The sequence below is a fragment of the Somniosus microcephalus genome, unplaced genomic scaffold (genome assembly GCF_052327205.1).
Source record: "Somniosus microcephalus isolate GS21.2 unplaced genomic scaffold, FLI_Smic_1.0 unresolved_chr1, whole genome shotgun sequence".
Classification (NCBI taxonomy): Eukaryota; Metazoa; Chordata; class Chondrichthyes; order Squaliformes; family Somniosidae; genus Somniosus; species Somniosus microcephalus.
The window spans coordinates 150,243,945-150,268,660 of record NW_028225179.1 but is presented as its reverse complement, the minus strand read 5'-3'; the positions used below and the strand labels follow the sequence as shown (position 1 = coordinate 150,268,660).

The 24,716-nt window shown below is 46.3% G+C and overlaps 1 protein-coding gene and 1 long non-coding RNA gene across 4 annotated transcripts in view; one reads left to right on the top strand and one right to left on the bottom strand.

The window, feature by feature from the left end:
• Positions 1–712: 712 nt before the first annotated feature.
• Positions 713–24,716, bottom strand: part of LOC147096250 (transmembrane protein 268-like) — a 107,550-nt gene continuing 83,546 nt past the window's right edge. The window contains exons 11-12 of one of the 2 annotated variants that reach the window (XR_015074878.1): positions 3,940–4,177; positions 752–1,993 (exon numbers count right to left, since the gene is read on the bottom strand). The gene's annotated coding sequence lies outside the window, so the exon portion shown is untranslated. Of the gene's footprint in view, positions 4,178–24,716 lie in introns of both variants that reach the window. The other variant, XR_015074877.1, reaches the window with a different exon arrangement.
• LOC147096251 (uncharacterized) lies at positions 10,497–24,316 on the top strand. 2 transcript variants are annotated; one of them, XR_015074880.1, is made up of 3 exons: positions 10,497–10,641; positions 12,951–13,049; positions 24,032–24,316. It is a non-coding gene; the product is annotated as an uncharacterized LOC147096251 (long non-coding RNA). The 2 variants fall into 2 exon arrangements; XR_015074879.1 differs by having other exon boundaries at positions 10,517–10,607.

The following is a 24,716-nucleotide window of genomic DNA, read 5'->3' as shown; positions in this document are numbered from 1 at the left end:
ACTGAGGGAGTGCTGCACTGACAGAGGGGCAGTACTGAGGGAATGCTGCACTGACAGAGGGGCAGTACTGAGGGAGTGCTGTGCTGACAGGGGGCAGTACTGAGGGAGTGCTGCACTGTCAGAGGGGCAGTACTGAGGGAGTGCTGCACTCTCAGAGGAGCAGTACTGAGGGAGTGCTGCACTGTCGGAGGGGCAGTACTGAGGGAGTGCTGCACTCTCAGAGGGGCAGTACTGAGGGATTGCTGCACTGACAGAGGGGCAGTACTGAGGGAGTGCTGCACTGACAGAGGGGCAGTACTGAGGGAGCGCCGGACTGACAGAGGGGCAGTACTGAGGGAATGCTGCACTGACAGAGGGGCAGTACTGAGGGAGTGCTGCACTGACAGAGGGGCAGTACTGAGGGAGAGCTGCACTGACAGAGGGGCAGTACTGAGGGAGTGCTGCACTGACAGAGGGGCAGTACTGAGGGAGTGCTGCACTGACAGAGGGGCAGTACTGAGGGAGTGCTGCACTGACAGAGGGGCAGTACTGAGGGAGTGCTGCACTGACAGAGGGGCAGTACTGAGGGAGCGCTGCACTGTCAGAGGTGCAGTACTGAGGGAGTGCTGTACTGACAGGGGGGCAGTACTGAGGGAGCGCTGCACTGACAGAGGGGCAGTACTGAGGGAGCGCTGCACTGTCAGAGGTGCAGTACTGAGGGAGTGCTGTACTGACAGGGGGGCAGTACTGAGGGAGTGCTGCACTGACAGAGGGGCAGTACTGAGGGAGCGCTGCACTGACAGAGGGGCAGTACTGAGGGAATGCTGCACTGACAGAGGGGCAGTACTGAGGGAGTGCTGCACTGACAGAGGGGCAGTACTGAGGGAGCGCTGCACTGTCAGAGGTGTCGTCTTTCGGATGAGACGTTAAACCGAGGCCCCCGTTTGCCCTCTCAGGTGGACGTAGAAGATCCCATGGCACTATTTCGAAGAAGTGCAGGTGAGTTCTCCCCGGTGTCTTGACCAATATCTATCCCTCATTCAACATCACTACCAAACAGATTATCTGGTCATTATCACATTGCTGTTTGTGGGAGCTTGCTGATCACAAATTGGCTGCCGCGTTTCCTACATTACAACGATGACTGCACTGCAAAAGTACTTCATTGGCTGTAAAGCGCTTTAGAGGTCATGAAAGGTGCTATATAAATGCAAGTTCTTTCTTTTTGCTTTCTGCACCCAGTCTTCTGACTAGGGAGGTCAGCTGGCGAGGTTCCCCATTTTACCGGACAGATTCATCAAATTGTCTTTTGCACACTTTGCTACTGTATATGAAAATGATGTCATTCCACTTTACTATAATGATGTATAGCATCATGGTGAGTGTGTTTGCAAAGATTTCTTTTATAGAATATTTACAATTTTTTGAGAAATATCTTCACAAACACACACATTATGTATGGAGACCAGAGGAATGTGCCACGCCCCTATGAGTAAACACTGGTATCGACCGGGATCTCACTTTACTTATAACGTTGTACTAATTAACCACTTGCCCAAACAGAAATGTTTCAGTTTATTTGCTCTTAGGCCAAACGCAAGTGCAGCATGAACAGAAGATTAGCAACACAAATATCAACTGCGTTTTGTAATGAATTTTTCTGCTAACGTCCTCCGGTACATCTCATTGAGACAGCCAGTACACAGAAGCCTCCAATTCCGTTGATGTGTATGACGTATTTGCAGAAGATCCAAGCAAAACAAATCTGGTGACCTCTCTCTACACCTCTCTCAGATGCTGTGTCCTGCAGCCGATTCTCTGTTGGACTATGCATTAGCAATAATTGTCATGTCCGGATAAAGTCCCACTCCAGAGACTTGAGCACATAATCCAGGCCGATACACCAGTGCAGTACTGAGGGAGCGCTGCACTGTTGGAGGTGCCGCCTTTTGGATGAGACGTTAAACTGAGGACCTGTCTGCCCTCTCAGGTGGACATAAAAGATCCCATGGCCCTATTTTGAAGAAGAGCAGGAGAAACATCAATTAATTTCTTAATTTCTTTCTTTCTTTCTCTTTTTCTCTGTTTTCTTTCTTCTTTCTTACTTTCTTTTTCTTTCTCCTCATATTAAAAAGCTGCAGCATTAGCAGCGAGAACCCATTTTATAGCTTGAAAGCTGTTTGGATTTGTATCACGGTTTACATTTACAGAGGTAATGGTGTACTGCAGCGTTTGCCGAAACTGGTTCATGTCGGCGCCACGTAGTGCAAAGGCTCAGAAACAGCACACTCAAGATCATGGCCATCTCTGTTATTGCTTCACTGAACAAGTGCACAATAGTTAGCACCAGTTGGCAGCGATGGAGGAACAAAATCTGCCTTTCTGTCAGGTTATTTTTTGTTTTGTTATTGTCACTTTCCAGGAACAAATCCTCTCAAAATTTGAGTCTTTCGCTCGAGATTCTCCCCACTGCACGTCAGTAAATCTAATTACTGAACAATCGGAAATACCAGCCAATAGCACAGAACAAGGCTTGGAGAAACCACGAGTAGTTTTTTTCCTCTTCAGAATTGGGGATTAAGAACTCAGTGGGACCGAAGCCCTTAGCCTAAAATCAGGCGCAAGCAGCTCACGATTTCCTGTCCTTTCAATTCAGCTTGTGCCCAATTTTGCAATAAAGGCCTTCACTCCCAAACTCTTACAGCCCGCGCCGAGGAGGAAAATCTACCATTAAAAGTGTAGACGCTAAGCCAACTGCACTGCTGAGCCATTCTGAGAAGAGATGGTCATCCTATGGACTGCTGTGGAGTTTACTATTGGCAAACAATGAATAAAGTGCCTGCCAACCTCCACCTTCCGATGTAGGTGATAAGAAATCGATTAAAGAACGACTTGCATTTATACAGCCCCTTTCACGGCCTCAGGACGTTCTTAAAAGCTTTACAGCCAATGAAGTAGTTTTGAAGTGTGGTCAATCTTGTAATGTAGGAAAGGCTGCAGTCAATCTGTGTACAGCAAGGTTCCACAAATAGCAACGTGATAATGATCTACAACTCTCCGAGATCTCTGCACTCCTCCAGTTCTGGCCTCTTGAGCATCCCCAATTTCCATCGCTCCACCATTGGCAGCCGTGCCTTCAGCTGCCTAGGCCCTAAGCTCTGGAAGTCCCTCCCTAAATCTCTCAGCCTCTCTACCTCTCTCTCCTCCTTTAAGACGCTCCTTACAACCCAGGTCTTTGACCAAGCTTTTGGTCACCTGTCTTAATATCTCCTTACGTGGCTCAGTGTCAAATTTATTGTCTGAGAATAGCTCCTGTGAATTGCCTTGGGACGGTTTACTATGTTAAAGGCGCTCTATAAATGCAAGGTGCTGTTGTTGTGTAGGGCTAGAGGAGGTTACAGAGATAAGGAAGTGTGAGGCCATGGAGGGATTTGAACGCAAGGATGAGAATTGTAACCAATGTAGGTCGGCGAGCACAGGGTTGATGGGTGAACGGGGACTTGATGCGAGTTAGGACACGGGCAGCAGCGTTTTGGATGAACTGAAGTTTAGTGAAGGTGGAGTGGTGTGTCTCTGAATTGGGATTTTCAGAATTGAGTTGGTGCCTTGTGTATACGTAACAGGAGCTCAATCATTGCGTCTTTAAAGGTGATGTACTGCAGATTAAGCCTTCAGGTCAGACAGAGGTTTGCGAGAGGTGTAGGTCACAACTGCTGCTTGCAACACACTGTGTCACTTCTACTGTACTCGAGGTCATCCAGCTATCTCTGACCTTTAACCTCGGCTAAAGGCTTCTTATCAGGTTTCGACATTTTCGACATTACTATGGCAACAACATTCCCAAGTTGCACTCACCCGCCTGCCCCCAACGGTAACGCAGAAGCGACACGGAGGACCATTTGCACAGCGACTTGGTCAACAGCCATCACTATGGCAACGGCATTCCCAATTCCCACTCACGTGTTGTTCTGTTGAATGGCTGCACAGCCAGCGGTTGCACTGCTATCCTAGCACGGCCTCTGTCGCTACGGAAACCACATGTCCACGTCCCAGTTCCACCCCTGCTCTGTTTGCTCACAGCTGGCTCCAGATGTGTGGGGCTCCCTCTGTTGACCACAGTGTAAGCAAAATGAGGCCCAGGTTCCAGGAACTGATCGATGGTTTTGTCGATCCATGAAAACGAACGCTCGTGATTCCCCTGTCAGATCAGAGGAGCAGGTTTTAGTGAGGTATGCGCAGGAGGTGGGCCCCAATGTTGGCTCCTTCCATCTAAAAGTGGAGCCCACCACACCCACAAAGACTGGCTCCCCAGTCTGAGTGTGAAGTGGGAAAGTGGCACAGAGACATCATTCTTCCGAAACAGCCGTCAGTGTAAAAAGGAAGACTTGCATTTATACCTCAGGACGTCCCAAAGTGCTTTACAGCCAATGAAGTAATTCTGAAGTATAGTCACTGTTGTAATGTTGGGAACGCGGCAACCAATTTGCGCACAGCAAGCTCCCAAAACAGCAATGTGATAATGACCAGATAATCTGTTTTTTAGTGATGTTGGTTGAGGGATAAATATTGGTCAGGACACCAGGGAGAACTCCCCTGCGGTTCTGCACAATAGTTCCCAGCAGAGGGGATTAGCCCTTTCACTCGAGTCTTCTCATTTACAGTTCGTCTGTTCCCAGGTTGACTCTGTGAAGAAAGCTCGTGCAAGAATCAGGAATCAATTTTGAAAATGCAACAGCACCACCTACTGATGAACAGCTGTATTACAGCATTGCAAATTTTAAGATTTAAAAAAAAGCATTAGGGTAGAAACTACAAAATTGGTGACTGTAGTAGATAAACTCGTTCGTAAAACATTCCTCTCTCTGCTATTTTAGCAGCGGTGTTGACCTGTTTATTTTAAAATAGCAAATACAAGAAATGACTTGTAATCACATAGCACGTTTCTAAACCTCCCAAAATACTTCACAGCCAATGAAGTACTTTTAAAGTGTAGTCACTCAGTGCAGGAAAACACGGCACGCAATTTGCGCACAAGATCCCACAAACAGCAATGAGAAGAATGGCCAGATAATCTGTTTTCAGTGGCTTTGGTTGAAGGATAAATGGTGGCCAGGACACCCTGCTCTTCTTCGAATAGTGTCGTAGGATCTCATACCCGAGGGGGCAGACCTTGGTCGAACGTCTCACCTGAAAGAAGGCACATCCGACAGTGCAGCACTCCCTCAGTACTGCTTTGGGAATGTCAGCCTGGATTATGTGCTCAAGTCTCTGGAGTGGGACTTGAACCCACTGACTCCGATCTGAGATTGCTACCCACTGGTCCAGAGACAAAAGAATGACATACAAGCACATTAATTGCTTGTTCATTAACAGTGCCAACAGTAATTTCTATTCTAATCTCTTCTAAACGAGGTCTTTGCTTTACTATTGCCTTAACTGTGCAATGTTTCAAACAATCGGTATTGATGCAACAGAATATATGGACCAGTAATCCAGAGGCCTGGAATAATAATCCAGAGACTGTGAGTTCAAATTCCACCAGGGTAATTTGAGAATTTGAATTAAGTTTAAAAGAAATTCAGAAATAAAAAGCTGGTGTCAGTAAAAGTGAACGTGAAGCCTTTGGATTGTCGTAAAAACCCAACTGGTTCATGAATGTCCTTTAGGGAAGGAAACATGCCGTCCTTACCCCGCCTATATGTGACTCCACTTGACTCTTGACTGCCCTCTGAACTGGCCTAGCAAGCCACTCAGCTGTATCAAAAACCGCTACCTGCGGTTCAAGAAGGCGGCCCACCACCACCTTCTCAGGGCAACTAGTGGATGGGCAATAAATGCCGGCTTTGCCAGCGATGCCCACATCCGCGGAATGAATAAATTAAACGTTGAAGCCGTGCAGGTCCCATGGAGACACAGCACACTGGTGATCTACTAAATGAGGCCGAAAGCAGATTAGATCTGTGCCCACAATCGCATGTTCTATACCTGAATCTCCCTGCCCCCAACCATCTGAACCAAGCCTTCACAACGAGTCACTCCAGATACTTTCCTGCACCCTGGTTACAGGAACACTGCTGGCCAGAAGGTCTGGGAACCAGTCAGGTCACAAATCGAGGGAGCGCTGCGGGCAGAGTGCGATTATATCTTTGTGTTAGCAGTCTCCTTTTGGGCTGCTGCTTTATTTAAAAAGAAAAGCGAGGGACAAAAGAATGTGATATGAGCACATTTCGTGTTTGTTAACTAACAATGCCAACAGTAATTAAAAGAAAAGCCCGTGAGCTTGCCCCATTCGAGGTCCGTCTATGCATGAATGGACCTGTGTTTGTGTGTGCCACGCATGAATAGACCATCTTGCACTCATGTGAAACAGATTCGGTTGCTCACGCACAAGTGGCTTGGATAAACATGTTGCACGCCCTTTGTTTCTGATGTGCTTCCCACATTACAACAGTGACTACGCTTCAAAAAAGCACTTCATTGGCTGTAAGACGCTTTGGGATGTCCTGAGGTCGTAAAAGGCGCTGTATAAATGCAACTCTTTCTTCTTTCTTTTAACATGCTCCTCAGAGTGGAAGAAAATATGTCAGAGTCAATTTTAGATTAGTAGACTGTGATAAAAGGGATTAGGACTGCTCCTGTGGAGGATAAACACCAACAGGGACTGGTTGGGCCGAATTTCCTGTTTCCATGTTGTAAAGAAAAGAACTTGCATTTATATAGCGCCTTTCACGATGACCCACAGCACTTTACAGCCAATGAAGTACTTTTGGAGTGTAGTCACTGTTGTAATGTAGGAAACGCGGCAGCTAATTTGTGCACAGCAAGCTCCCACAAACAGCAATGTGATAATGACCAGATAAACAGTTTTTTTTAGTGATGTTGGTTAAGGCATAAATATTGGCCAAGACACCGGGGAGAACTTTCCTGCTCTTCTTCGAAATAGTGGCCGTGGGATCTTTCACGTCCACCTGAGAGAGCAGACGGGGCCTCGGTTTAACGTCTCATCCGAAAGATGGCACCTCTGACAGTGCAGCGCTCCCTCAGCACTGCACTGGGAGTGTCAGCTTAGATTTTGTGCTTCAGTCTCTGGAGTGGGGCTTGAACCCACAACCTTGTGACTCAGAGGCGAGAGTGTGAGGACTGACACCTGCAATTTCTACATCGCTCTAGGTAGAATGTAAGTTTGTTTCCCTCCCCCCCTCCCCCCACGACCCCCTCCCCCCACCACTCCTTGTGGTGTGATGAAGTCCAAATGTCAACTTGTCTGCCAGAGAGGAGGCATTCTGTTAGGGAGGGCTGGGCAATGTCCTATTGGAGGGGAGAGAAAATCAGAAAGCAAGTCAACTCCTGTTGGGACCTTCAGTGAGCAGAGAAATAAATCTGTGCAAAATGTGGGGATAAAATTAAACACAGTCCAAAGGGACTGAGACAGTAAATTTCACATGGTTCAAGAATAATAGGCCAGAGCTTGGCATCATCATGTGTTCATTAAATGCACTGGCTCAAAATCAGCATTAAAAAAACTGCTCCAGTGTGCTGGAGCAAACAGCTTTCCTTTTTAACTCTTAGCTCCACTATTTTGGAAGGGAAAGGGTTTATAATCCTTTTGCCTCTTTCTCTGCCACAATAACATTGCCAAAGTGACATCTTTGCATTGCATGTTTACTAACAGAGAAATAAAGTCTTCTGTTTCCCTGATGCACGGTGAGTAAATACAGCACATGGTATTCAACCATAGAGACCAGGTAGATCCCTAACCAAGCTTGATTCTCTCATCTATATTGAGTTTGCTGATGGTGGTAGGGGAAACTGGTCCAAAAGTTGTCTCAAGGCTACTCAGCTGGGGAATGGGAAATATTGGCGAGGGTTGCTGTTCCTGATCTCAATCCAATGACCATCCAGGACAAAGCAGCCCATTTGATTGGCAGTCCATCCACCACCTTAAACATTCACGTACCGTGGCTGCAGTGTGTACCATCTACAAGATGCACTGCAGCAACTCACCAAGGTTTCTTTGACAGCACCTCCCAAACCCACGACCTCTACCACCTCAAAGGCCAAGGGCAGCAGGCGCATGGGAACACCACCACCTCCAAGTTACACACCATCCTGACTTGGAAGTATATCGCCGTTCCTTCATTGTCGCTGGGTCAAAATCCTGGAACTCCCTACCTAACAGCACTGTGAGAGTATCTTCACCACACGGACTGCAGTGGTTCAAGGCAGCGGCGCACCACCTTCTCAAGGGCAATTAGGGATGGGTAATAAATGCTGGCCTTGCCAGTAACAGCCAGATCCCATGAACGAATAAAAAAAAAAGGAGCTACCCACGTCAGGAAAGGTGGCAGGAGGGCTGGATGAAAGAAAATCAGGATCTCTCCGTGGTGAGTTTTCTACATGACAGTTCAATGCACCAATCAATCACAAACTTTGACACTGATTGAAAAATTGATCGGGAGTAAACGGAAACAGGAAAAGCCAGTGAAGTGGAGCAGACTCCAGCATCCCAGGTCATGTTAGACTCCCAATGCAGACTGCCTGGCCAGCACAGTGTTCCATTAGAGTGTCCCCACCCCAAGCACCAACCCGTCATTTAACCCTCTCCTGCATTCCACTTTACAAGTCATTCTGCTTCCTCACTCCTCTAGGTTCTTTCCCCTTTGTTTTAATATTTAAAATGCTCATCCTTGTGTTCAAATCCCTCCTTATAACCTCCTATAACCCTCCGAGATCACAGCGTTCCTCCAATTCTTGTGCATCCCCGATTTCCTTTGCACCATCACTGGCGGCCGTGCCTTCAGCTACCCAGGCCCCAAGTTCTGGATTTCCCTCCCTAAACCTCTCCGCCTCCCTACCTCTCTTTCCACCTTTAAGACTCTCCTTAAAACCTACCTCTTTGACCAAGCTTTAGGTCACCTGTCTAAATCTCCTTATGTGGCTCGGCGTCAAATTTTGTCTGATAACGCTCTTGTGAAGTGCCTTGGGACATTTTACTATGTTAAAAGTGCTATATAAACGTAAGTTCTTGTCCCTTTTTAAATGTTTATCTGTAATATTTTCCAGTGTAGTATTGGGGGAGCGCTGCACTATTGGAGGTGCCGTCTTTCAGACGAGATGTTAAACCGAGGCCCTGTCTGCCCTCTCAGGTGAATGTGAAATATCCCATGGCACAATTTTTAAGAAGAGCAGAAGAGTTCCCCCCAGTGTCCTGGCCAATATTTATCCCTCAATCAGCATCACTAAAACATATTATCTGGTCATTATCATATTGATGGTTGTGGGAGCTTGCTGTGCGCAAAGTGACTGGCATGTTTCCTACATTACAACAGTGACTACATTTCAAAAGTACTTCACTGGCTGTAAAGCACTTTGGGACATCCTGCCGTCGTGAATGGCGCTATATAAATGCAAATTCTCTCTTTCTTTCTGTTAAAAGGTTATATTCGTAAAATGTTTCCTGCTCTGCTCTCCCGAAAGATGCTGACTGATTTGGGATTAAAAACAGAAAATGCTAGAAATACTCAGCAGGTCAGGCAGCATCTGTGGAGAGAGAAACAGAGTTAATGTTTCAGGTCGATGACCTTTCATCAGAACTGGAAAAAGTTAGAGAGGGAACAGATTTTAAGCAAGTGTGGGGCAGGGAAAGGGAGGAGGGGAGGAAAGAACCAAAGGGAAGGTCTGTGATAGGATGGAAGGTAGGAGAGATTAAATGACAAAGCGTATGATAGTACAAAGCAAAGGCAGATGGTAATGGGACAATTAAAGAAACAAAAGATGGGTCTAGATGAGGTGAAAATGTGAAAGGCAGAATCATCAACAGCTGCCAAGTGAAAAAATAGGGACAGAGTTTATGGTCTAAAATTGTTGAACTCGACGTTGAGTCCAGAACTTCCTCGAGCTTACATTGAGCTTCGTGGGAACAGTGTAAGAGGCCGAGGGCGGAGAGATCAAGAGTGGGAGTGGAGCGGAGAATTAAAGTGACAAGTGACCGGAAGCTCGGGGGTCATGCTTACGGACTGAACGGAGGTGTTCCGCAAAGCGGTCACCCAATCTGCGTTTGGTCTCCCCAATGTAGAGGAGACCACATCGTGAGCAGCGAATACAGTATACTAAATTGCAAGAAGTACAAGTAAATCACTGTTTCACCTGGAAGGGGTGTTTGGGGCCCTGGACAGTGGGAAGGGAGGAGGTAAAAAGGCAAGTGTTGCATCTGATTTACGGATTGCTTGCAGCATTTGCTGTTTTTTTATTTAATTTTCAGATTTCCAGTACCTGCAGTTATTTTTTTTAAGCTTGTTGTTTGGGCAATTGGAGCAATCAGCAGTGCAAAGAGGTGGGACTGAAGCGACCAATCAACAACCACGAGCGCGGGTGACGGACGGCCGGCTGGACGCGCCTGCGTACATCGAGTTGTAGTTCCTGCCGGCGCCCGCTGTTGGTGTTTAACGAAAGGAAGACTACAACTCCCGGCATGCGCGGCGCTCGCTGTTGGTGTTTAACGAAAGGAAGACTACAACTCCCGGCATGCGCGGCGCCCGGAGAGCTACAGCTGTTCCAAGCGGAAGGGAAAGATAAAAGTTGGACTTTGTGAGCTACTATGCTCTTTTTGGGGAGAAAAGAGATTAAAAGTAAGAAAAAAAATGGTCTGACTAATCATTAATGGTGAGTAAGAATGTTTTCTGTTTGTAAAATAAAATAATAACTATAATTAGCAGTGGGATTAATTAAATAAAGAATCTGAAGGGTTGGGGCGTTGGTCACTGGCATCCTGTTGGTTAAAGTTCACATTTTCTCCACTCAGATGTTTTATTAAGAAAATAGATTCATGGTTGCTCAAAGATAATTCTATTTTCTTAAAGCTGAAGGGTTCTATTAAGACCAGTCTTTAGCCTACTCCAGGAAGTCATTTAAAAGACTTGGTTGGGGAGATGAATGTTGTTGCTGGATTCTGTCTGACATTGTGTCAGAGATTAGAAACTGGATAGAAATAACGACATTCGAGATGCTATACATAGTTTTAAGATGTTCTTGGCACTTTTTAAACTTGCACTATGGGACGGTAGAGGTTTTTAATCCGTATTGGACTTCCTTGGCAGTCCATTCTTTGAAAGGCTGCACTGTACTGAGAGCCTTCTGTTATGCAATTGACTTGCAACTCCATTTTGCAGACTTTTTTATTGTACAATTTAGATCCAGGATATAGATGGCTTTATTGGCACAAGATGCAGGATTTTAAAAAAAATAATGAAACCCAAGTCTAATTTTTCCAAGGCAAGTGAGAGGTGTCAGTTGTTGAGGCCTAGTCAGTTCTAAAGATTTTTGTTCCCATATTGTAATACCATGGGAGATGGACTGGTCGTGTAAAAGCTCTGGGCTGGAACAGGTCTCATAACTTATGAAATCCTTTGTTCTGCTAGCCCAGGGATAACCCGTTTCCATGGTGGATGCTGTTTCTTTTTAATAATTGGCAAATATTTCAAGAACTAAGGGTTCCAACTCTTAAGGATGCCACTCTTAAGGATCTAGTCACAAATGCATCTTTATATCTGCATGTGCATTCAGCCATTATTCCATAAACTTGAGTACATCCAAAACTCTGCTGCCTGTATCCGAAGTCCCATTCGCCCATCACGCCTTGTGTTCACCAATCTACATTGGTTCCCGGTCCAGCAACGCCTCCATTTTTAAATCAATCCCTCCCTCTAACCTCCTCCAGCCCGACAAACACTCTTGACTCCCCAAAGCCTTTCCACCATCTACAAGGCACAAGTCAGGACTTGCCTGGATGTGTGTAGCTCCAACAACAGTCAAGAAGCTCGACACCATCCAGGACAAAGCCACAGAAACCCCACAGTGCAGATAGAGGCCATTTCGGCCCATCGAGCCTGCACCGACACATATCCCACCCGATCCCCGTAACCCCTACATCAACACATATCCCACCCGATCCCCGTAACCCCTACATCAACACATATCCCACCCTATCCCCGTAACCCCTACATCAACACATATCCCACCCGATCCCCGTAACCCCACGTATTTAATCCCCCTAACACTAAGGGTCAATTTATCATAGCCAATCAACCTAGCCCGCACATCTTTAGACTGTGGGAGGAAACCGGAGCACCCGGAGGAAACCCACGCAAACACGGGGAGAATGTGCAAACTCCACACAGACAGTCACCCGAGGCCGGATTCGAACCCGGGTCTCTGGTGCTGTGAGGCAACCGTGCTAACCACTATGCCACTGTGCTGCCGCTTGATCAGCACCCCATCCACCACTTTAAACATTCACTGGCGCACCGTGGCTGCAGTGTGTAACATCTACAGGATGCACTGCAGCAACTCCCAAACCCGCGACCTCTACCACCTGCAAGGATAAGGGCAGCAGGCGCATGGGAACACATCCAGCTCCAAGTCACACACCACCCTGACTTGGAAATATATTGCTGTTTCTTCATCGTCGCGGAATCAAAATCCTGCAACTCCCTACGTTAACAGCACTGTGGAAGTACCTTCACCACACAGACTGCAGTGGTTCAAGAAGGTGGCTCACCACCACCACCTTCTCAAGGGCAATAAATGCTGTCCTTGCCAGCGACGCCCACGTCCTGTGAATGAATTTTAAAAAACCTCAGATTCTGAGGTTCCTCTAATTCTGACCTCTTGCGCATCTCCGATTTTAATTGCTCCACCATTGTCAGCCGTGCCTTCAGCTGCCTAGGGCCTAAGCTCTAGAATACCTTCCCTAAACATCTCCGCCTCTCCCTCCTCCTTTAAGACACTCCTTTTAAACCGACCTCTTTGACCAAGCTTTTGGTCACCTGTCCTAATATCTCCTTAGGTGGCTTCGGTTTCAGATTTTGTTCGATCTGTGAAGCGCCCTGGGATGTTTTACTGCATTAAAGTTACTTTATAAATGCAAGTTGTTAATGAAACTACAATATATTCTGAATTTTGTGTTTTTAAAGCCTGCCGCTACGTGCTGAGCAAGATTGGCAGCATTTTAAGCAGGGAGGAAAGTCCATCCTCTGCTGGCCAATCCAAGGTAGCAGGTAGCCAGGTCAAAGGTTAGTATCTCTTGTAGTTTGCTGGATGGGTTTCATTGTCTGTCTTGGGTTTGATTGCTGCTCAATGCTGTGTTAGCTAATGTCAACTGCCGTGGTCGTGCGAGTGCTGCCGTTGTACTGAGCCTCCATGGCGGATGAACCTCCAATCAGCCAGAGTTGCCACCCCTAATCTGCATGTATGGAAAGTGACATAGGAGCAGGAGTAGGCCATTCGGCCCCTTGAGTCTATTCTGCCATTTAATGAGATCATGGCTGATCATCCAAATTCAGTACCCCGTTCCTGCCTTCTCTCCATATCCCTTGATCCCTTTAGCCTTAAGAAATATATCCAACTCCTTCTTGAATATATTTAATGAATTGGCCTCTACTGCCTTCTGTGGTAGAGAATTCCATCCCCCTTTCAAACAGGTATACCAATTTGGATACTGTTGAGGGGGATGACTCACCAGAGGAAGGCAGCAGCAGCCAACTTCCTGGCACCGGGGGTGTTGCTGCTGCTCAGGAAGGGAGGAAAAAGAGTGGGAGAGCAATAGTGGTAGGGGATTCTATCGTAAGGGGAACAGATAGACGGTTCTGTGGCCGTAGACGTGACTCCAGGATGGTTTGTTGCCTCCCTGGTGCCAGGGTCAAGGATGTCACTGAACGGCTGCAGGGCATTCTGAAGGGGGAGGGTGAACAGGCAGAGGTCGTGGTTCACATTGGGACCAACGACATAGGTAGGAAGAGGGATGAGGTCCTGCAACAAGAATTTAGGGAGCTAGGTAGCAGATTAAAGAGCAGGACCTCAAAGGTTGTAATCTCTGGATTACTCCCGGTGCCACGTGCTAGTGAGTATAGGAATAGGAGGATAGAGCAGATGAATGCGTGGCTAAAGAGTTGGTGCAGGAGGGAGGGCTTTAGTTTCCTGGATCACTGGGCCTGCTTCTGGGAAAGGTGGGACTTGTACAAGTCGGACGGGTTGCACCTGAACCAGAGCGGGACAAATATCCTTGCGGGGAGGTTTGCACTAAAATGGCAGGGGGTTGGGAACCTGAGCAGGGAGACAGAGGAAAGGAAAACAGGGATAAAAGCAAAAGATAGGAAGGAGAAAAACAAAAGTGGCAGTCAGAGAAATCAAACGTGGCCACAGTAAATAATAATTCTAATAGGTCTAAGAGCGTTAAAAAAACAAGCCTGAAGGCTTTGTGTCTTAATACGAGGAGCATTTGTAATAAGGTGGATGAATTGGCTGCGCAAATAAAGGTAAACGAATACGATTTGGTTGGGATTACGGAAACGTGGCTCAAGGATGGCCAAGACTGGGAACTCAACATCCAGGGGTATTCGATATTCAGGAAAGATAGGCAAAAAGGAAAGGGAGGTGGGGTAGCATTACTGGTTAAAGAAGGGATTAATACAATTGTAATGAAGGATATTAGCTCTGATGATGTGGAATCTGTATGGGTAGAATTGAGAAATACTAAGGGGGGAGAAAACATTAGTGGGAGTGGTATATAGACCTCCAAACAGTAAGGTGGAGGTTGGGGATGGCATTAAAAGGGAAATTAAAGAAGCGTGCAATAAGGGCACAGCAGTCATCATGGGTGACTTTAATCTACATATAGATTGGGCCAACCAAATTAGTAACAATACTGTGGAGGAGGAATTCCTGGAGTGTTTACGGGATGGTTTCCTGGACCAATATTTCGAGGAACCAACCAGAGATCAGGCCATCTTAGACTGGGTATTATGTAACGAGAAAGGATTAATTAGCAATCTTGTTGTACGAGGCCCCTTGGGTCGGAGCGATCATAATATGATCGAATTCTTCATTAAGATGGAGAATGAAGTAGTTGACTCAGAGACAAGGGTCCTCAATTTAAATAAAGGAAACTACGATGGTCTGAGGAGCGAGTTGGGTAGGATTGATTGGGGAATGGCACTCAAAGGGTTGACGGTGGATAGGCAATGGCAAACATTCAAAGACCGAATGGATGAGCTACAGAATTTGTTCATCCCAGTTTGGCATAAAAATAAAACAAAAAAGGTGACTCAACTGTGGCTAACAAGGGAAATTAGGGATAGCATAAGATCCAAGGAGAGGACATATAAATTGGCTAGAAAAAGCAATAATCCTGAGGATTGGGAGCAGTTTAGGAGTCAACAAAGGAGGACAAAGGGATTAATTAAGAAAGGGAAAATAGAATATGAGAGTAAGCTAGCAGGAAACATAAAAACTGACTGTAAAAGTTTTTATACATATGTGAAGAGAAAAAGATTAGTGAAGTCAAGCGTAGGTCCCTTACAGTCAGAATCAGGGGAATTTATAATGGGAAACAAGGAAATGGCAGACCAACTAAATACATACTTTGGTTCTGTCTTCACAAAGGAGGACACAAATAACCTCCCAGAGATGCCGGGGAACATAGGGTCTGATGAAAAAGAGGAACTGAAAGAAATCAGTATTTGTAGGAAAATGGTGTTAGGAAAATTGATGGGACTGAAGGCCGATAAATCCCCAGGGCCTGATGGTCTACATCCCAGGGTACTTAAGGAAGTAGCCCTAGAGATAGTAGATGCATTACTGGTCATCTTCCAGAACTCGATAGACTCTGGAACGGTATCCATGGATTGGAGGGTAGCTAATGTTACCCCACTATTCAAAAAAGGTGGTAGAGAAAAAGCGGGGAATTATAGACCGGTAAGCCTGACATCGGCAGTGGGGAAAATGCTAGAGTCTATTATAAAAGATGTAATAGCAGAGCACTTGGAAAGCAGTGACAGGATCGGACAAAGTCAACATGGATTTACAAAAGGTAAATCATGCTTGACTAATCTACTGGAATTTTTTGAGGATGTAACTGGTAAAATAGATAGGGGAGAACCAGTGGATGTGGTGTATTTGGACTTTCAGAAGGCTTTCGATAAGGTCCCACACAAGAGATTAGCGTGCAAAATTAAGGCACATGGGATTGGGGGCAAGGTATTGACTTGGATAGAGAACTGGTTGGCGGACAGAAGGCAAAGAGTTGGAATAAATGGGTCGTTTTCCGAGTGGCAGGCAGTGACTAGTGGGGTACCGCAAGGATCGGTCCTAGGACCCCAGCTGTTCACAATATATATTAATGATCTGGACGAGGGAATTGGATGTAATATCTCCAAATTTGCAGACAACACAAAGCTGGGCGGGAGAGTAAGCTGCGAGGAGGATGTCGGGGAAACTCCAGTATGATTTGGACAGGTTGGGTGATTGGGCAGAAACATGGCAAATGCACTATAATGTGGATAAATGTGAGGTTATCCACTTTGGTGGCAAAAACAGGAAGGCAGATTATTATTTGAATGGCAATAGATTGGGAGAAGGGGAAGTGCAAAGAGACCTGGGTGTCCTTGTGCACCAGTCGCTGAAGGTAAGCATGCAGGTGCAGCAGGCGGTTAAGAAGGCAAATGGTATGTTGGCCTTCGTAGCAAGAGGGTTCGAGTACAAGAACAAGGATGTCTTGCTGCAGTTGTACAGGGCCTTGCTGAGACCGCACCTTGAGTATTGTGTGCAGTTTTGGTCACCTTACCTGAGGAAGGACGTTCTTGCCATGGAGGGAGTGCAGCGAAGATTCACCAGGCTGATACCTGGGATGGTAGGAATGACGTATGAGGAGAGATTGTGTCGATTGGGCTTATACTCACTGGAGTCTAGAAGATTGAGAGGGGATCTCATCGAAACCTATAAAATTCTGTCAGGTCTGGACAGACTAGATGCAGGAAGGATGTTTCTGATGGCCGGGGAGTCCAGAACCAGGGGTCATAGTCTAAGGATAAGGGGTAAGCCATTTAGGACTGAAATGAGGAGGAATTTCTTCACCCAGAGAGTGGTGAACCTGTGGAATTCTCTGCCACAGAGGGCGGTGGAGGCTAGTTAGATATATTTCTTAAGGCTAAAGGGATATGGGGAAAAGGCAGGGACAGGGTACTGAATTTGGATGATCGGCCATGATCACATTGAATGGCGGAGCAGGCTCGAAGGGCCGAATGGCCTACTCCTGCTCCTATCTTCTATGTTTCTATACCACTCTCTGGGTAAAGAAATTCCTCCTCATCTCTGTCCTAAATGGCTTACCCCTTATCCTTAGACAGGATTGGGCTCATCACTGTGTGGTGATTCCCACAGTAAAATCACTCTTATCCCATTCATTTTAAACTGATTATTGCCAATTGGAAAATCTAGGCTTCAATGCCTCGGTTCACACGTCAAATCATACAACGCAGAAGGAGGCCATTCGGCCCATCGTGTCGGTGTTGGCTCTTTGAAAGAACTCTCCCATTCAGTCCCTCTTTCCCCACAGCCCTGCAACGTTTTCCTTTTCAAGTATTTATCCAATTCCCTTTTTGAAGTTACTATTGAATCTGCTTCCGTCAGCTTTTCAGGCAGTGCATTCCAAATAATAACTCGGTGCGTAAAAAGAAATTCTCAACTCCCCCTGATTCTTTTGCCAATTTTCTTAAATCTGTGTCCTCTGGTTACTGACCTTCCTACCAGTGGAAAAAGATTCTCCCCATCTACTCTATCAAAACCCCCCATAATTTTGAACACCTCTGCAAATCTCCCCTTGACCTTCTCTGCTCTATAAAGAAAGAACCTGCCTTTATTTAGCGCCTTTCATGACCACGGAACGTCCCAAAGCACTTTACGGCCACTGTAGCACTTCTGGAGAAGACTTCCAGCTTCTCCAATCTCTCCACATAACTGAAGTCCCTCATCCCTGGTACCAGTCTAGTAAATCTCTTGTGCACCCTCCTAAAGTGCGGTGCCCAGAATTGGACATAATACTCCAGCTGAAGCCGAACCAGTGTTTTATAAAAGTTTAGCACAACTTCCTTGCTTGAAGTATGGCCATTTTGGGAGAGATACTGGAGGGCAGTTGGCTGCCAAGGGACCCTATCCAGTGTGAAACAACACCTAGAGGAGGGGGTGGAAAGTGGAGCGAGGGAGGGGCAAATCGATTCTTTGTGGGAGAGAATCAGCTGTGGTTCAGTTGGTGGCACTTTCACCTCTGAGTCAGAAGGTTGTGGGTTCAAAATCTAGGCTGATCTCCCAAGGCAGTACTGAGGGAGCTCTCCACGGCACTGTCTTTCGGATGAGACGTTAAACCGAGGCCCATGTGCCCTCTCAGGCGGACGTAAAAGATCCCACGGCACTATTCTGAAGAGCAGGGGTGTTCTCCCTAGTGTCCTGCTCAATATTTATCCCTCAACCAACATCATTGATTATATGGTCATTATCTCATTGCTGCGTGTGGGAGCTTGCTGTGTGCAAATTGGCTGCCGCGTTTCCTACATTAAAACAGTGACAGTACTTCAAAAATTACTTCATTGGCTGTAAAGCACTTTGGGAGGCACATGGGATTGGGGGCAAGGTATTGACTTGGATAGAGAACTGGTTGGCAGACAGAAAGCAAAGAGTTGGAATAAACGTGTCTTTTTCCGAGTGGCAGGCAGTGACTAGTGGGGTACCGCAGGGATCGGTCCTTGGACCCCAGCTATTCACAATATATATTAATGATCTAGACAAGGGAACCAGATGTAATATCTCCAAATTTGCAGACGACACAAAGCTGGGTGCGCGTGTGTGCTGTGAGGAGGATGCCGAGAAACTACAGGATGATTTGGACAGGTTGGGTGATTGGGCAAAAGCATGGCAGATACATTTATCCACATTATATTGCGAGGTTATCCACTTTGGTGTCAAAAACAGGAAGGCAGATTATTATCTGAATGGCAATAGATTGGGAGAAGGGGAAGTGCAACGAGACCTGGGTGTCCTTGTGCACCAGTCGCTGAAGGTAAGCATGCAGGTGCAGCAGGCGGTTAAGAAGGCAAATGGTATGTTGGCCTTCGTAGCGAGAGGGTTTGAGTACAGGAACAAGGATGTCTTGCTGCAGTTGTACAGGGCCTTGGTGAGACCACGTCTTGAGTATTGTGTGCAGTTTTGGTCACCTTATCTGAGGAAGGATATTCTTGCCATGGAAGGAGTTAGAAACATAGAAACATAGAGATAGGAACAGGAGTAGGCCATTCGGCCCTTCGAGCCTGCTCCGCCATTCAATGAGATCATGGCTGATCTTCATCTGAGATCTTAGCTGATCTTACCAGTTCAGTACCCCGTCCCCGCCTTTTCTCCGTAACCCTTAATCCCCTTAGCCTTCAGAAATATATCCAATTCTCTCTTGAAAATATTTATTGAATTAGCCTTCACAGCCCTCTGTGGCAGGGAATTCCACAGGCTCACCACTCTTTGAGTGAAGAAATTCTTCCTCATCTCTGTTTTAAATGATTTGCCCGCTATTTTTAGACTGTGGCCCCTGGTTCTGTGCTCCCCTGCCATTGGAAACATTCTCTCTGAATTCAGCCTGTCCAGGCCTGCCACAATTTTATATGTTTCGATGAGATCCCCTCTCAATCTTCTAAACTCCAGTGAGTACAAGCCCAAACTATTCAATCTCTCCTCGTAGGTCATTCCCGCCATTCCAGGTATCAGCCTGGTGAATCGCCGCTGCACTCTTTCCATGGCAAGAACATCCTTCCGCAGATGGGGCGACCAAAACTGTACACAATACTCCAGATGCGGTCTCACCAGCACCTTGTACAGCTGTAGTAAGGTATCCCTATTCCTATACTCGAACCCCCTTGATATGAAGGCCAACATACCATTTGCCTTCTTAATTGCCTGTTGCACCTGCATGCTCTCCTTCAGTGACTGGTGCACAAGAACACCCAGGTCCCTCTGCACTTCCCCATCTCCCAATCTATTGCCATTTAGATAATAATCTACCCTCCTGTTTTTACCCCCAAAGTGGATAACCTCGCATTTATCCACATTATAGTGCATCTGCCACGTATCCGCCCATTCCCCCAACCTGTCCAAATCGCACTGTAGCCTCCTGACATCCTCATCAGAGCCCACCCCTCCTCCTAGTTTAGTGTCGTCAGCGAATTTGGAAATATTGCATCCAATTCCCTGATCCAGATCATTTATATATATTGTGAACAGCTGGGGTCCCAGGACAGATCCTTGCGGCACCCCGCTGGTCACTGCCTGCCACTCCGAAAACGAGCCGTTTATTCCAACTCTCTGTTTTCTATCCGCCAGCCAGTTCTCTATCCACGTTAATACTTTGCCCCCAATCCCATGAGCCTTAATTTTGCATGATAATCTTTTGTGTGGAACCTTATCGAAGGCTTTCTGGAAGTCAAGGTACACCACATCCACTGGCTCTCCCCCATCTATTTTACCAGTTACTTCCTCAAAAAATTCCAGCAGATTAGTCAAACACGATTTACCCTTTGTAAATCCATGTTGACTCTGTCCGATCCTTTCCCCATTTGTCAAGTGCTCCGCTATTTTATCCTTAATAATGGACTCTAGCATTTTGCCCACAACCGATGTAAGGCTTACTGGTCTATAATTCCCTGCTTTCTCTCTACCCCCCTTTTTAAATATTGGGGTAACATTAGCTACCCTCCAATCCACGGGTACTGTTCCCGAGTCAATGGAGTTCCGGAAGATGATCCTTAGAGCATCTGCTATCTCCAGGGCCACCTCCTTAAGTACCCTAGGATGTAGTTTATCAGGCCCCGGGGATTTGTCGGCCTTCAGTCCCCTCAACTTACCCAACACCATATCCCTAGAGATACTAATTTCTGTCAGCTCCTCCCTCTCATTAGTCCCTATGTTTGCCGATATTCCTGGGAGGTTATTTGTGTCCTCCTTTGTGAATACAGAACCAAAGGAGTTCAGCGAAGATTCACCAGGCTGATACCTGGGATGGCAGGAATGACTTATGAGGAGAGATTGGGACGATTGGGCTTGTACTCGCTGGAGTTTAGAAGAGAGGGGATCTCATTGAAACTTATAAAATTCTGTCAGGTCTGGACAGACTGGATGCAGGGAGGATGTTCCCGATGGTCGGGGAGTCCAGAACCAGGGGTCACAGTCTAAGGATAAGGGGTAGGCCTTTTAGGACAGAGATGAGGAGGAATTTCTTCACCCAGAGAGAGTGGTGAACCTGTGGAATTCTCTACCACAGAAGGCAGTAGAGGCCAATACATTAAATATATTCAAGGAGTTGGATATATTTCTTAAGGCTAAAGGGATCAAGGGGTATGGGGAGAAAGCAGGGACTGGGTACTGAACTTGGATGATCAGCCATGATCGCATTGAATGGCGGAGCAGGCTCGAGGGGCCGAATGGCCTACTCCTGCTCCTATCTTCCTATGGGACGTCCTGAGGTCGCTATATAAATGCAAGTCTTTCTTTATTAACGATTCAATGCCTCACCTGTCCAAACACACATTAAATAAATGATTGGTCTTCGTATCGAATCTTCCATGCTGTGCCCACACTAGAATGGATCCTGGATGCATGCCCACTGTCTATCTTCAGTGCAAGATGATAATCCTCTGTGGCACTAGTGTAGCTCCTTGTAAGTTAGGCCACAACTGACGCGGTGCTTGAACCCCAGTTGGTACATTTTTCACAATTCACTTGCAATATGTATGTACCATTGTGGAAAAGCAAGAGCCAAATGTACGTCAGCAGCTTGGTTTAGGCGGACATCTCCAGCAGCCACCGTGGTCCAGTGAAGGATTTCTCAAACAGCGATGTCCAGTTCGCACAATCTGTACTATCCGGCAATCATGCATCAATAAAACAGCCACCTGCGTTGATATAGAATTCTTCATGTGTAGGAAGGAGATGAACGCTGAGCAAGAGGGGGAGAATGGCGAGGTTAGGATAGGGAAACTGAATTATGTAGCTGAGGAAGGGGATTTAGAAAAGGTTTGTTTGAAAACAGGGAGGAAGGCAGCAAGCCCCAGGAAACTTGGTTGAGAGTTCCAGGGGACAGGGGAGGAAATCATTATTTTGGTCTCCTTATTTAAGAAAGGATATACTTGCATTGGACGCAGTTCAGAGAAGGTTCACTAGGTTGATTCCTGAGTTGAAAGGATTGTCTGATGAGGAAAGTTTGAGCAGGTTGGGCCGATACTCATTGGAGTTTAGAAGAGAGGGGATCTTACTGAAACATATAACATTCTGAAGGAGCTTGACAGGGTAGATGCAGAGAGGATGTTCCCCCTCGTGGGGGAATCTAGAACTAGGGGGCATAATTTCAGAATAAGGGGGCACCCATTTAAAACTGAGATGAGAAGGAATTTCTTCTCTGAGGGTCGTGAATCTTTGGAATTCTCTTCCCCAGAGAGCTGTGGATGCTGGGTCATTGAGTATATTTAAGGTGGAGATTGACAGATTTTTGAAAGGTAAGGGAGTCAAGGGTTAAGGGGAGTGAGCAGGGAAGTGGAGTTGAGGCCAAGATCAGATCAGCCATGATCTTATTGAATGGCGGAGCAGGCTCGAGGGGCCAAATGACCTCCTCCTGCTCCTATGTCTTATGTGATGCAGGGGAGGTTGTTTCCCCTAGCTGGAGAGTCTAGAACCAGGGGTCCACCATTTAGGACTGAGATGAGGAGAAATTTCTTCACCGAGGGTGGGGAATCTTTGGAATTCTCTACCCCAGAGGGCTGTGGAGGCTCAGTCATTGAGTATATTCAAGACAGAGATCGATAGATTTTTGAATATTAAGGGAATCAAGGGATATGGGGATAGTGCAGGAAAGTGGAGATGCGGTAGAAAATCAGCCATGATCTATTGAATGGCGGAGCAGGCTCGAAGGGCCAAATGGCCGACTCCTGCTCCTATTTCTTATGCTCATGCTCACTGGAGCAAGAAGTCTAGTTTAAATCTGCATGAGATGCACACTAATCATTTAATTGACTCTTTATTGGTTTGAAAAATCCTTTAGTTACAAGAAAATGGCCACAATGAAAGAAAACCAGAACTTGTATTTATGTCATGCCTTACGTCGTCACGGTATGTCAAAGTGCTGTACAATCGGTTTTCACCTCATGTCTGTAGGATTTGACGCCTGTTGTCACATTTCTGTGAACTATTTCATATTTAAATTCCTATGTCCACATTTATCATGGAGTTTGTGTCTGTAAACATCAGTGACTGAACAGGTGAGGCTCTTTTCTCTAACAAAGAGAAGGCTGATGGGTGACTGATTGAAGTCATTAAGATTATAATAGGGTTTGATAGGGTAGACATAGAGATGTTGCCACTTATGGGGGAATCCAGAACTACTGGCCATAAATACAAGATAGACACTAATAAATCCAATAGGGAATTCAGGAGAAACTTCTTTACCCACAGAAAAAAAGAGTTGCATTTCTATAGCGCCTTTCATGACCACCGGATGTCCCAAAGCGCTTTACAGCCAATGAAGTACTTTTGAAATGTCGTCACTGTTGTAATGTGGGAAACGCAGCAACCAATTTGTGCACAGCAAGCTCCCACAAACAGCAATGTGATAATGACCAGTTAATCTGCTTTAGTGATGTTGGTTGAGGGATAAGTATTGACCAGGACACCAGGGATAATTCCCCTGCTTTTCTTCGAAATAGTGCCATGGGATCTTTTACAACCACCTGAGAGAGCAGACGGGGCCTTGGTTTAACGTCTCATCCAAAAGACGGCACCTCAGACAGTGCAGCGCTCCCTCGGTACTGCACTAAAGTGTCAGCCTAGATTTTTGCGCTCAAGTCCTGGAGTGGGACTTGAACCCACAACCTTCTGACTCAGAGGTGAGAGTGCTACCAAGTGAGCCACTGGTTGAGAATGTGGAACTCGCTAGCATAAATGTATTTAAGGGGAAGCTAGATAACTACATGAAGGAGAAAGGAATAAAAGGGTATGTTGATAGGGTGAGATAGGAATGGGAGGAGGCTTGTGTGGAGCAAAAACACCGGCATGGACCTGTTGGGTCGAATGGCCTGTTTCTGTGCTGTAAAATCTATGTAATTCTGTGCATGTAAGCAACAAGATTACTGTTAAATTGTCTGAACAGCGGTGATTGCACTATATGACTATTTGCCTGTTCCTCTTTTTGCAGGTGAAAAGTATGACCAGATAAACTCGTCGCTGGATGATGACTTGGTGCCGGAGGGGCCAAATTCAGGACCCATGATTCAGCAATGTGGGTCCTGAGGTTAAAGCTTGCACTGGACTAGCTGTTGGCAATTCAGACCGGTGCACTATGGTAACTTCCTGACGAGTCAGTAAATATAACGGCAAAGAATGAAGACGTGCTCAGCAACTCGCTGACTAGGGAGATGAGCATCTCTGAAAATACCTGCTGTGCTTCGATGTTATCCAATTAAAAACAAATCATGCTTGACGATGAGAACGTGTCTTCAATGTAAAGTACACACGAGTTAAAACAACTTGCATTTACACAGAGCCTTTAACTTAGTAAAATGTCCCAAGGCGCTTAAAAGGAGCGATTCCAAACAAAATGTGACACTGTACCACATAAGGAGATATTAGGACAGGTGACCAAAAGCTTGGTCAAAGGGGAAGGTTTTAAGGAGTGTCTTAAACAAGGAGCGAGGCGGGGAGGTATAGGGAGGGAATTCCAGGGCTAGGCATAGCCGCGGCAAAGGAAGGCGGGAATGTGCAAAACTGGAGGGTGTCTCAAGCTGACGCTGGAGTTTGCGTGGGAAAGACCTACAACTGCCAAGTACCTCTGTCTGCGATGTCTCGAACTTGTGGGTTCTATAGATGTTCTAGTAAATGGT